The sequence below is a fragment of the Balaenoptera musculus genome, chromosome 14 (genome assembly GCF_009873245.2).
Source record: "Balaenoptera musculus isolate JJ_BM4_2016_0621 chromosome 14, mBalMus1.pri.v3, whole genome shotgun sequence".
NCBI classification, from domain to species: Eukaryota; Metazoa; Chordata; class Mammalia; order Artiodactyla; family Balaenopteridae; genus Balaenoptera; species Balaenoptera musculus.
In genome coordinates, this window is record NC_045798.1 from 83,713,616 (window position 1) to 83,727,793 (window position 14,178).

The following is a 14,178-nucleotide window of genomic DNA, read 5'->3' on the forward strand; positions in this document are numbered from 1 at the left end:
TTGTTCATGGATTTGACATGCACATGAAGGTCTTTCATGTGTGGTCTAAAGGATTCTGGCTTACGCCAAAAGATATTTTTCTCTTAGGTGAAGGTATCATTATGAGAATTAGGCAACTAAGATGGGTGTGGATGAAGACAGGTAAAATCATCATTCTGGTTTTGAATGTGGTTAGTTTCAGTTGATCTTGTGACACTGAAAATCATGAGACCAAAGTCTCAGAGAAAGTTCAGTATCAGAAAGTAATTATACTTTTCCAATGGAGTTGGGAGTAAATGTGGTTGATCAATGATTTAATCTACTCAGACACAAAAAAGATTTCATGTAGTCAAGTTTCACCTTAGAGAAAAAAAATTGTAATTTTTTGTGAATCATTGAGAGTGGATTATATTTCCTGGAGTGAATGTAGCAGAATGGGAGCAGAAAAAGCCTGAGAAATTCCAATATCTAACGGCCAAGTAGAGGATGATGAACCTGAAAGTGGACAGAATGCTGGGCAGAGCGAGGGCAATAAAACACCAAAGTCAAGGGAAGGGAGTGTTTGAACAAAGGGATGGGGATAAAGACAAGAACAAGTAGTTCTGAATGTTATTGAGCATGAAAATATGATGAAGTCTAAAACATGACTATTAGATTATATGACTTACATGTCATAATACCTCCCAGTATCCAGCATTTTCTGTGGATATAGATTTTGGGCTTTGGGTTTTACTGATGCTTTTGGTATTTTTTAAAATAATGCTATACACTTTAATAACTGCTACGCTAGGTTTTTGTAACTTTGGTATTTTTGTTAGATATTGGAGGCGGAGAGTTTAAGGGATCATTTAAATATAAAGATAAAAGGGGTACTCAGATAATTTGGGGAATATTTATCATGCTTACCGGCAGGTGCCGTGGAAGATGCCAGGAATCCACTAGAAGAAAGTAAAGAACTTTGAAATTATTTTTATGGCGATGAAAATAAGCAGAAATTTAAAAGCATTGGAAATAATACTGCAGTAATGCAGAATAAATATCATGTTTCAGCACTGATGACTGAGGTCCTTTATAACTACTTCAATTGAAATATCATCATGTGCTTACATGAAATCTTCATATATTCCCTTGGATTAAAATTCAGGAGCCCGTGGTCTAAGAGGGTTAAATCTACTGTGATAGCACTTATTCCAGGCTAACTCTTGGAGTTTTTGCATGACTAGAAAGAGGATGCTTGGACAATCTCAGTGGTTATCTATTAAGATTATCCTTTTACTATCAGTGATTCATCAATCACTTATCCACTGTGAATATGCCATAAATTGACTTTATAAGAAAGAAGAGGGATTTTACTTAACTTTGGATTTACCTCTTATATTTCATTAAGTGAAAACTATGTGAACTTTTAGATTAAACCTTACTACTAATCAACTTGGTCTTATACCACTGAAACCATAACCCCTAAGACCAATGTAAGACTAGAGTTTTACAAGAACATATATAGCCAATAGTTAGGACTCTGTGAGGACACGCATGCTGAATTCTTCAGGTGTCTAATGCACAGGGCACCACATCTAAGTATGAGTCATTCATATTGCACACACTAGAGATGTATATATTCATTATCACATTTTTTTCTGGAATATGGTGTTAAAGTGTCATAAGAAGAACAATGCATTACGAAAATTTTCCTGTAGATGGAAGTAAAGTATCTGGAGGTAGGGATGCTTTTTAGCAATTTTTATAAATGTGCTGTATGAGGAACTGGCAACCCTGAGGACATCGAGATGACTTAGCCACCTTTGATGGTAAAATACTTGCCTGTCTACCCCAGTCATCAGACTTACTTTCCCAAGAAAGCATTACATAGCCTACCTAGCAATCAGATTCCACCCGAAAGTCCCACTCTTCCTATGCTGACCCTGAAAAACACTCCAATGTTGATAATAAGGAGGACTCTAGAAAAAAAAAAATACCTGTATTGTCACACCCTTAAGCTTATATCACCGTACGCTTCTAAGTTGCTAGCCATCAGAAGAAAGATTATAGCATTTATTTGGAGTGAAAAAATGATAAATTTAGGGCAGTTTAAATGGCAATCTTCCAGTCCTGCAAAAACTGTAAAACTGACTGACCTAAACCAAATGAGTCATTGGAGTGGCTGAGGAAGAAACAGTAGCACAAAAAGTCCCCTTACTGGTCTCTGGTTTGCCTTTTGGGTGCATTCTAGTGGTCAGATACCTAATCAACATTAGCCATTCAGCTTCGTGAGAAGTGTGGCTTGGAATACCGTCTACAGGCTCCACAGCTTACATCTGACCTTCACTTGTAATACTGTGTTATTTTGGTTGACAGTGGTCTAGCTTTGATTTAATTAAAGGTGGTGAGGACGATAGCTTAAAGACAAGACACTGAAATAAAAATTAAATCCTGAAAATATTTCAGATACGTGAGTTCAGAGCAGATAATTGACAACTTAAGACATACTTGGAAACCAGAGAGCCTCTATGGCAACTGTAGTAAATAGTCTTACCTCTTGTGCTAAAAATCAGTTCAGGATCATGTTATAATGGTGGCCTCGACACAAAATTGGCTCCGTTTGAAACTTTGCATGTTTTCTTTGTCAAAGTCGGGGTTCTCAAAGGGACAATGGGACCCTAAGACTTTGGATAGGAATATTTGGGTAAATCCCCCAATATTTCTCCCCAAATAGCTTTAAACTCTTGAGCAGAAGTAGCTCCTACCCCTGACATGGAGACTGTGCAGTGATCCCACCGTCCAGCAAGATGATGCTTACTTTCCTGCAGAACCATTCTCACCTCTCCTCATTGCCTCTAGGTCGTAGTATAGCCCTAGCAGAGAAATTCAAGCCTTATCCAGAATGCAATTCAGATTTGGCCAACGTTTACTGGCAGGAAGTGGGAAAATACACGGGGCAGTAGATCTCGGGGAATTAGGCTGAGAGGGGAAGGAGAAATATGAAATGGAAGGCTGAATAGGTGTGTTAGTTTACTGCTGATGATATGACAACCACAAATACTTTGCTTCAAAATAACAAATATGTATGTATTATCTGACTATTCTGTAGGTCAGGAGTCTAAAATGGCTCAGCAGGGCTGTGTTCATTCTGGAGGTTTTAGGGAAAAATCTATTTACTTGCCTTTCCAGCTTCTGGAGGTTGACCACTTCCCTGGCCTTGCAGTTTCTTCCTAGTGTCATACCAGCCTCTCCTATTCTGAATCTGACCCTCCTGCCTCCCTCTTAAAAGGACCTTGTGATAACATTGCACCCACCTGGGTAATCTCCCCTTCACCAACGTCTAAAATTAATCTAAAAAGTCTCTTTTCCATGTAAGGTACCACGTTCACAAGTTTCAAGGATTAGGACATGGCCATCTTTGGAGAGCCATTATTCTGTTTACCACAAAAGGAGAGGATTATTAACATCGGGACACTGACCCATGATTTAGGATTCAGTGTTTTGCAAGGACAGTGGGAACTCATCCACATGGTGTTCTGGGAGAGCCCCTGAAATCCAGACACAGCTATGTGTAAGCAAACGAAGTAAAGATGCCAGAATTTCCTTCACATAGAATTAAAGAAAGGATAAGGGGACTCAAGCTGTTGTATGTGTAACAATGGATGTATTATCCGCAGCCAAGGAAACCATCACATGACTACGCTCTGCAGGAACAGTGAGTTTGCACCACAGCTAAGGAACTCAGAGATGTGGGAACATAATGTCCACAGGGAGACATTACCCCATCCCTCAAGGTTGCTCACTGAAAACCCAAGCCCTAGAAATGTCTCAGGGAGAGGGTGGTCAGGACCTTGCCCCCTTGGCATGCTCAGCAAGGGCAGGCAGGCACACTCGGGTCCAGTGGCAGGTTGCTTCTGTCAATGTGGTGGTAACCCCATCCCAGATGCTGTGTCGGATGTGCTGTTATTTTAACAGAACACATCAACACAGCTTCTGGCACTCTGTATGTGGCCTTTTATCTGGCAACTGCTTTCTCCTTTCTAACCACCACTGGGGAAGATTAAGAACAGTTTGCCCCTAAATAGTGAGAACAGCAGCACACATTCCCTGTCTTGCCCCAGAGCTGTGTTACTTCGCCTGCTGTCTTTCATAATACAGTACATAGGGACCACAGTCAAGGTGACATTCTAAAGAACATCACGCTGGTTTACTCTATGGGTGACATTATGCGAATTAGACCCGGTGATCGGTGATCAGGAAGTTACAAGTATTCCAAGCCTTCTATCAAAGCCCATGTTCCAGGAAGTAGGAGTGAACTCCATGGACATTCAGGAGAATGCCATGTCAGTAAAACGTATAGTAAAAATTACAGGGTCTCAGTCATGCTGGGACGTTCCCCTCTAGGGGAAAGAGGAAGTGGCCGCACCTTGCAACTCCTGCTGAGAAGACAGAGGTAAGCAGTTACTTAATAGCTGTGCATTTTGGGGGCCACGCATGTCTCACTTAAGAATGCTTCTATGAGAGGGATTTTCCCGCCGTTGGTACTCGCTGTCTCCCTTTTTCTGTCCCCAGTCCTCCTCCTTTCTCTCCTTCCACTCACGTTCCACGTCTGCAGCTCTTTCTCTTCCATTTTTCCTGAGCCTCAGTCTATTTTCTATTTCACATCAGTTGCTAGAGGCCTATATTCATTTTTCTGAGCTTAAACTGGTGTTGAGAGGTGCACTTTCATGCAAACTGTCTTTCAACTCTGCTTTATCAGACATGAAGTTCATCTTTCCCACACATACTATGCACAGAAGAGTGACTATCGGAATGACACTGTTAATTTGGTAACGGGGTTAACTATTTTGCTAACTGGTTAAATGTTAATAGTTATCGAAATAGAACTCTAAGGCAGGGTAAGAGTGCTTTTTTTTTAAATTGGCACTGGCTCCACTGTTTGACTTTTTAAGATGTTTGCTTTCTTTTTTACTCAGACTTAAACCTTAGGAAGGGAAAGTTTTTGGTCTTAACGCTTACAACTGATGAATATTAGCTAAGTGTTATGTTGGTATGTTTAAGAAATTAGTATAGAAAGAAAATATTAAAAGTATCCCCAAAGATGAAAATATGAAACTTTTAAACTTTATAAAACAGGGCAGGCTGGGCCACAGAGGGAAGGAACAGCTAAACAGTCAAGTATTACACAGCTAATTGGGCATATCATTTGATATTTTTGATGCTCTCCTACTTAAGAGCTGACACTTTAAAAATATAAATGTGACTGCTTGTTTTCCTTTGCTTGTTTTTGGTAAAGTGAGTTTCAGTCTTGTGTTTGAAGTTTAGGGTGATCCTCTTGCTGTACTTCAGTACAATTCTCTCTGCTGATTTATCTGCTTACAGCCTGGTGGGGCTTGTACCGTCTTGACAATTGGCTCGTGTGTAGTGCATTACCTGTAATGATGCTGGAATAAAGTCTCTCTCCGCTTGAAGAAAAAAGTACTCCTGGGATACTTTTATTAGATTAACAGATGCCTTCACGTCTTACGTAAGGCCTAGAGCCAGAGGGAGGGAGAATGAGTACTATAGCTGGTTCAAGCTGTGGTCCAAGGTATTCTGAGAAAAGGTGGTATGATCTGGGAGGCCCAGTAGTGCTGGAGATACCTGTGGCCTTCCTCAGTGTGAGTCACAGCTCACTCCTCTAGAGTTCTAAAGTAAAACCCATACCCCCCCTTGGGACAGAATAACCCTCTGTTTGGAAAAAACCAAAAATCTTAGTGCGCTGCTGGCCACTGGTGGAGGGGCAGCTCCTGGCATCATTCCCAGAAAAGAAGAGTGAAGCGTGTTCTGTGTGGAGATCAGTCTGATAAAAAGTGTAGGAGATTAATCCAATAAAGATGTTAAAAAAAAAAAAAAAAGTGTAGGGAATTTGAGAACCTCTTCAGACAATAGCAAGAAATCCAGACTGGTTAAAGAGAAATACTCATGTTGACGAATAATGCCAGATGATTAAAAGGTTGGGTCATATGGTAGAAGATCCTTCAGGATCGCAGCAGTTGTTTGGAAGATCATTTCACATGTCACTGGAGAACCCTCAGGCATTTTCAGCATCAGAGGAGGATGATGAGAATCTGAGCCTGGCACACAAATTCAATCTACTATCGACACAAATAGTGATCCTTCAGATCTTTCAGAGAGATGGTTTTCATAAGTCCTGTATAGATTTTAGAAAAAAAAAAATTGGATTGGCCAAAAAGTTCGTTCGGGTTTTGGGTACGATGTTACGAAAAACCCGAACAAACTTTTTGGCCAACCCAATAACATCGCTATTGAAAACTTGCTTCAAAATAGGAAAGTGGACCTTCCTCTCAAATTCAACTATTTAATTGTTCTGCTCTTTAAGTAAGCACAGATTTTGTTTCATGTAACAGAATATATGGCTTCTAAGAAAATAAATAATACATAATTTAGAAAAGAGAAATGGCATTTAATTCACAAACTAACTCTGAATACATTATCAGAGAAGCAAAATTCTGGCTGATGATTTTTTTCCATCTCCATTGTCTTACTTAGTTCTGTATTCCTTTATTTTTGTCACCAATCCTGTTTCTAGGGAGATACTTAAGGCTATTGTTTGAAACACAGACTTAACTTGATAACACATGTTCTCTGTCTTTGAGGCTGATTTTTTTTTACTGTCTCCAAAAATAAGACAGAAGTTGAAATGTCTCTGTTTTATTACTCTGAATAGGTTAAAACTCTTTTACTCAATACATATGATATAGAGAACATTACAGAATTGAGGTTCTTTCTAGCCTGGGTAGGACACAGTATAACCCAGATAAGGGATGAGTATTTATTCTCTACAATGCACAGAACTGATATTCATATGTAGTGAACAATTTGTCTAAGTGCATCTCAGTGGTAGAATCCAGCGGGAACCCTGCTGACCGTGGAGTCTGATAAATGAAGCTTCCCGTCTTCCTGTTCTTGTCACGTATGGGAATGTTAGAGAAAAGAAATGGTATGAGTACAAATAGGCCTTTGTCGGCAGAGGAAAAGAATTAAGATCATTGAAATTTCATTTTCAAAGGAATTATTTTTCTCATTTAAAAAAGTTCCAATTTTTCCTCAACAAATTAAAACAGCACGTACCTTTCTTTGTGTTTTATGTTTAATGTTTAAAATGAAATTAAAAGGTCATAAAATTAGCCAGAAAGGATGTTTAATACATGGAGCTTGGTGAGGCACATAAAATTCTGGCTTTGAAGACAGGTAAGGGCTCAAATCCCAGCCCTGTTAATCCTTAGCTACAATTTTTTACTTCTCACCTTTACTTTTTCCTGTCATGAGTATCAGCTGGAAATAAAGGTAAGCTAATTCACCCTTTATACTATTTCAAGAACAGAAGGAAAAATCTGGAACAGACAAAAGCCTAAGGATTTTTAACATATTAAACTTCAAAGTTTCACAACTCCTAAGGATTTTCTTGAAAATAGAAAAGAAAGCCAAAGTTTGCTTCAATAATTATTCATAACATTTGGATTTCATGGTAAATGTACTGGTACATGTGTGTTTTCATTTATATTAAATTTGCTAAAAAACCTATGTATGTTTTACCACATTTATTATAGATGGTAGTTAAATAATTCATACTGAGTTGAGAAACAGTGTTTTGTAGAAAATACATACCTGTTTTCCTCTTGGGAGCAGTTAAAATGTAAATCAGAGCAAGTCCTCTCTCTATGCAATACGGTCAAATAGCTTTATACCTCACTTTGAATAAAAACCCAAGTCGTGGCAATGACTTACACAGAGGAGGGCGATTCCAATCAATATGCCCAGAACGTTCCCCATCAAGGCCTGTTATTTCAGCGTGCTTGTTTACAGCACCCCTTTCACCTTCCGAAGTGTCCTACTACGAGGGGTAAGTCATGGTCGCCCTACTTGTGAGGCGTTCCGGAATCCAGCCCCTGGAACCTCTCAGGTCTCAGCTTCGCCTGCTCCACCCTTGCTTACTCTCCAGAAGCACAGGCTTTCTGGTGATCCCTCGCGCAGACCAGGCCCAGACCCCAGGGCCTTTGCACTTGACTCTGCCCAGCATGGGTCTCCCCCCCAATAACTGTGTGGTTCACTCCCTCGCTTCTCGCAAGCTTTGACTCAGTGAAGCCTTTGCTGTCCATCTTACGGTCACAATCTTCCCAGGAGAGAGAAGTCACATGAGGGTTTAAAAGAGAAAATTTAATAGAAAAGCTATTAGCTAAGTATGAAGAATCGTTAACCAGGTAACTGGAAGCGGGGCAGTGAGAACACGAAGGTATCACAGAGGCCGCCGCTGCAGGAAGCAGCTGCCGTCCCTGGGGCTGGAGAAAAGGGGACACGACTGGGATGATGACAGTTTAGAAGCCTGGAGGACGAGCCCTGCCAAGCTTGGTCCCGGCCGTCAAGGAGAGGTGCTGCTCCACTGGCTGGTGTCCCTGGGCTTGGAGGAGACAATCCACGGGCTCGGGCACCTCCATCTCCGAGGTGGAGGTTGGTGCACGTACTTCTCTGGGGTCAGTTCTGAAAGTGATGGGAAAACATCAAAACGGGCTTCGGCTGCTTGAGACAGCATGCTGGAGTACAGGGAGGCTGCAAAGGCCCCCGGTGGAACCAGGAAGTGAAGAGGAAGTAGAAGGGCCCCTTCCTCCTCCTCCTCCTCCTCCTCCTCCTCCTCAGCTTGTCTCTAGCGCCCCCTACAGGCAGGGCCTTGCAAGGAGCCGGCCAGCTGGGGAGCGATGTGCTCTACAAAGTTCTGGCCCAGCGGCGCCCAGTACCACGCAGAAGAGTGGGGTGGGTTTTGAAAGTGAGAGGCAAATGTTTAATGCTTGACCACCTACCCTTTCTAGAATTTCACCACCTTCCAACATTTCCTGTTCTCTGTCATGCTTTATTTTCCTCCTTAGTGCTGCTCGTTTAAGTACCATGTATCTTTCTTATTTCCAGTGCTTATTGGTTATCTGCCTCATTAAAATAAAAGCTTCACAATGACAGGGATGTGTGAACTTTGTTTAATGCTTTATCCAACCTAAAAAAAAATCCTGGCATAAAGGTGGTCCTCAGATATTCAGAGTATTAATATGAATAACAAACATCACTTTTACAGTAATGATTATGTACAAGGTTCTATTCCATGTCATTAATGCATATTTAGCCTGAAAATAGAATTTTGTACTAATTTGTTATCACCCTTATCTTATAGGTAAGGAGATTGATGTGTAAAAAATGTTAACTTGCCCTCGCTCACGTAACTAATAAGCTGGAGAGCCAGGGTTGGCATCAAGGCAGTTGGCTCTAAAGCCTGCAGTCTTACCCTCCGTGTGAAATTGAAAATACAAATAAAAATACTAAATGCACTCTTTCAGTTATCCACACTTCACAAAGTCTAACTATAATAGCCCAAAGCATTACCTTATGTCAAGTATCTGAGCAGAATTAATGATCAAGAAGAAGTATTGTTATTGGATTTGTCTTTAAAATTGGAACCTTAAAATGGAGGGTAAATATAATTGGCAATAGTATGCCCTTTGAAAGATGTCACTAACATTAATAAAAGCAAATATCTCAGGGATTAAATAGGCTCACCAGAGTCAAAATTTCTTTGGAACTAAGCCCTTGTTTAGTTCAGTAAAACAAGAGTTCAACTCACAAGAGTAGAGCCTTCGCCACTGTCGTGTCGAATTGTTTGCGTTATTAGCGTGGTCTGCTCAGTATGGCGCACAAAAATCTTCTTCTGACCCAAACCTCTATTTTTCTTGTGATTAATATTTAATTAAGCATTAACAAATACCAAAAAAGTGCCTGAAAGGAGTACAATAGCATTCGTCTTTGCAGTTACAGAGGGAGATAATCTTTCCTGATATATAACATACACACCCTCCTGTACTATTTATCTTGGAGTCTTCCCCTCAAATTTTAAAACTGTCTTAGAACAAATAATTCACTTACAAGGACAGTACGTTTTATTAACAAAATGGAGACAAGAACTCAGTTTCAAGTGACCTGAAATGCTTTTAGAAATCTGTTAAAATGTTTCTTCCTCTTTAATGTGAGGACTTGGGTCGTCGCCATGGCAGTGTCTACACAGGAGATAAATCAGAGCCACCCTGGGGATGATTCTGTGGGACAGAGAGCAGAGGCTTAGAGCAATCCCACTGTGGCTTCTGGTGTCTCCTCTGGGACACACAACTGCCATTTCTCCAGCATCTTTATTTACATTTACATACATGGAATTTTCCCAGGCTGGGGACACCTGAGTGATCTGCATCAAGTTTAAGAATTAGAGATTCACAGCTTCTTGTTTTAGTAATAATAGGCCTGATTTACTGAGCAAGGGGCACTTGGTGTCGTGTGCACGGGTTACATTTAAACTTCCCAACAAATCTATGAGAAACGTGTTCGGATCTTTGTTTAAGGAAAATAAGTTGTATAGTTGGAGGGTGTGAAGCAGGTGTGAAGAGGGCGCAGCTGCCTCCGTGGCCTTGCTCTTAACCTCTAGGTTGAAGTCATAAGCCCAAGGGCGTAAGGCTGGACCGTGGCAGAGTGAAGTGGAACGAGGTCTCTTGTTTATAATTCAGTGTTATTAATGACATCGTACTTAGGCTCTTTGCAGAGATTCAATATTCCTAATGTAAATAGGGATTGACATCTACACACTACTCTGTATAAACCAGATAACTAATAAAGACCTATTGTAGAGCACAGGGAACTCTTCTCAATACTCTGTAATGACCTACATAGGAAAAGAATCTAAAAAAAGAGTGGATATATGTATAATTGATTCACTGCTGTACAACAGAAACTAACACAACATTTTAAATCAACTATACTCCGATAAAAAATTAAAAAAAAAAAAGCTTTGCAGATCAGGATGATTCTGTATCTAGGTCAAGGATAACCAACCTATAGGGCAGAGGTGGCGGCAGGTAGCATCATGTTCATGGCCTTGGCTGTGCAGCATCTAAGGGCGGCTGGCCCTGCCCCCTCCTGCCTCCCCTGCCTGTGCTCCCAAATGTGGGGCGACCCTCACCACCCCTTTTCAAAAATTCACACACTGTGGCTTTAAACAATAAGACTCCTAATGACTAATGTCATGGTAGCGGCATACCTACGCGGGTGTGACATCTAGAAGGTAAATGTTCCGTGGAAGAATCCCTTATTTACCTTGCACCTTCTAAGCAGCGAAATCTATGCTGAAATAATAGGTATGTAGGGATGGATAGACCGGGAGGGAGGGGATGGGGAGGAAGAAAGGGGAGGAGAGGAAGGTATTTAAAAACTCAAATCATAAGCATAAGATGACGTATACAATAGAGTTGAACTCAGTGAAATGAAAACTCGTTTTAGAAGCTAGTTTATAATTAACATAGGCTTGAACATCCTCAGTCATCGACTTCTCGTGTCCACTTCTGGTTCCTCCTCTCCAAGAAGCTGGGCTCACACTTCAGTGAGTTGAGCTTCTGTTTCAGTTGTGGTTGGAAGCCTTCTGCCTTCAGAATTGTCCCAGGTCTGTAGATGCCCTTTTGGTCCTGTGCTGCCGGAGCTGCGATGGAAGGGTTTTTCACTTGAGTCCAGTTCTTAGCGTTTGAATCTAATGTGGTTCAAAGCTCACTTTACCTTGGACTTTGCTTCTCTCTGAAACACAGAATAACAGGCTGGTGGCTTGTTTTACTTCTTAAATGTGGGAACGATGTGCCCCTTGACTTACTTCTAACTCTCTCTCCATCCCAATTTTTCTGTCGTGTGTGCGAGTGTATGTGTGTGTTCTCTACCCACTTGAGAGCTCTCTTGGCGGGATGGAAGATGAGTCTTGGTCCCTTCCTCCCTCGTTAGGATGATTCATAAGCATTGAACCTGCACAGAAGAGGCTCCCCATTGTACAAAGTCAGGACTTGCTCTGTAAAATTTTGTTGCAATCTTTCGAGATCAGTGTCCTGGGAGTGGCTCTGGGCTGACTCATTGAGACAATATTAAACGATGTAATTTATCTTAATGTTTTTGTATTTTATTAAAACCCTTGTGTTTTCAACATTCCTAAATAGTGCATTTAAAACAACAATTTCTTTCCCTAGATAAATCTTAATACATTTAATTAAGACTTGGAGGTTATAAGCAGGTTATAATTAAGCAGGTTATAAGAAAACGTGAAGACATGTTATAAAAATTGTTATTACATTTCATTGTTTCCCTTGCATGTAGAATAATTCTTGATGTGTGTACATATATAACATATGTACATATGTATATATTATCTATGTACATATGTCTTAGAAATATATGTGCATGTTAGAAATAATTGTAAATGTTTGAATTTTTTTTTTTTTGCAGATGGAAATTTTCTTGCTCAGGAACTGGGCCTTCTAAACCAGATTCGGTTGATGACAACATGGGGACAAGTGTCAGCTTTCAGCCTCAGTTTCCCCCGCTGAACCGCCATGACGTGGTAAGTTAGACAACGTCTGTGATTTATTTTGTGCCTAGTACACTTTTTCTTTGCGAAAAGAATTCATGGAGGACTGTGGAAGTTATAACAGCTTACTTAATTTTAATTACAGTGAATTTCCTTTGACGTACTTCTTTGGAATCTTGCTCTGTTGGGTTTGAAAGAAGAGATGTTGGTCATGGTTTTTGGTCTTCCTGTGTGGCTGTTTTATTAGCTGCCTTCCACTGGCTGTTTCGAGTGGTGAATTTTGTGACTAGTACATGGCATCCTGGTGTGATCTTCTTGAAATTGGGAGGGTTTAACCTCCGCATAAAATATCGGGTACATTTCCATGACCAGGATGTATGTTTAAGTCTTAAGAATGTAAATAGTCTCATGAATTTTTGTGCCTAACTTTTCATAGAAAGGAAGATGTTGGTTCTCAAGGAGAATCATCTCCGACTATGTTTACAGACCTCATCAGCGTTGTCTGATAGAAAACAGAATCTAAAAAGTAAGAAGTTTGTGATAATGTTCATTCAGATTTCTAGCATGGTTAAGCAATCTACTTGGTATGTAATCTCCTCCCATAGGAGGCTGCATTTATAGGCCTTTTGTACACTTTACAGGACAGATTTCCGTTCCTTGTTAAAAATGAGAAGCTAAAGAGTATATTTATGCATAATTGATACTCTCGCTGTAGCAGAACATTTTTGTTAATATTTTAGAATCTGATGAGCTTCAACCTTCAAATTAATATTGGAGTGAATTTCAATCTATTCTTTCAAATTCTGTTTTGTACATTATATATTTACTGAGACCAACTTTGCATCTCTACTATGTTTAAGACAGGAGCTGCAAAAAAAATTGGGGGGGGAAAAGCCGTGTTCAATTTTATTTAAAATATTTCCTTACAGATTTGGCATTTGGGGTGGATAAAATGTTATATTTTCAAACAACATGATATGTCTTATTTTCATAATATTTGGAATAATTTATACATGCAAAAACATATTTGGACAGCTCAGTAGGAGAAAAACAATCTGTCAAGACTGATAATATTGTGTAAACCTTGTAAACATTTCAGCAAGTCTTCCAACTGTTTTGGGAATAATTGTGCCTGGGTAAGTTTATGAACAAGGGAATCAGTAAAAATAGCTGTCATGATGAAATACGGCCTGTTCTTCAATAGATGATTGGCTATTTTATGTTGCCATGGCTGATTCTCCACCTTCTCTCCAGTGCTATTTGGATAGATAATTTCTTCAATGAACCAGGAAGTATAAATCAGAAATATATTGAGCAAATTGTGCAAGGTGTTCCAGAGAAAGAATAATTCCTCTGTTAATATTTTATAGCTTCATGCTAATGAGGAGAGTCTTCAGCTAGCAAGAGAGCAATTTAGGCCACAAAGTAGAGGTAACTTAGTAACTCGGAGAAGAAATGAACACTGAAATCTTTGCTGGAATGTTTGGGGCTTTTTCAGTGTCTGCTAATAAGGCTTCCTGCTTAGTTATCAATTTACTTGGCCCTCGCTAGCTTAAGGCTTGATTTTAAAACCCGAAAATCTCCCTTAGTTGAAGGAGTGATGGGGTGAGGCAGAGGAACATTAAAGGAAACAGTACAAATGAGGTCTGTTAGCAATGATCAAAAGCAAAATGTGAAGAAATGTTAGCAGGAAGAGGAAGGTTATCCTTTTCTAACTCAGGCTAATGATTTTTTTTTTCCTTTAGATTCGGCTAAGGATCTTACCTCAAAGCCCTTGAGTGGGAGGTTTTTAT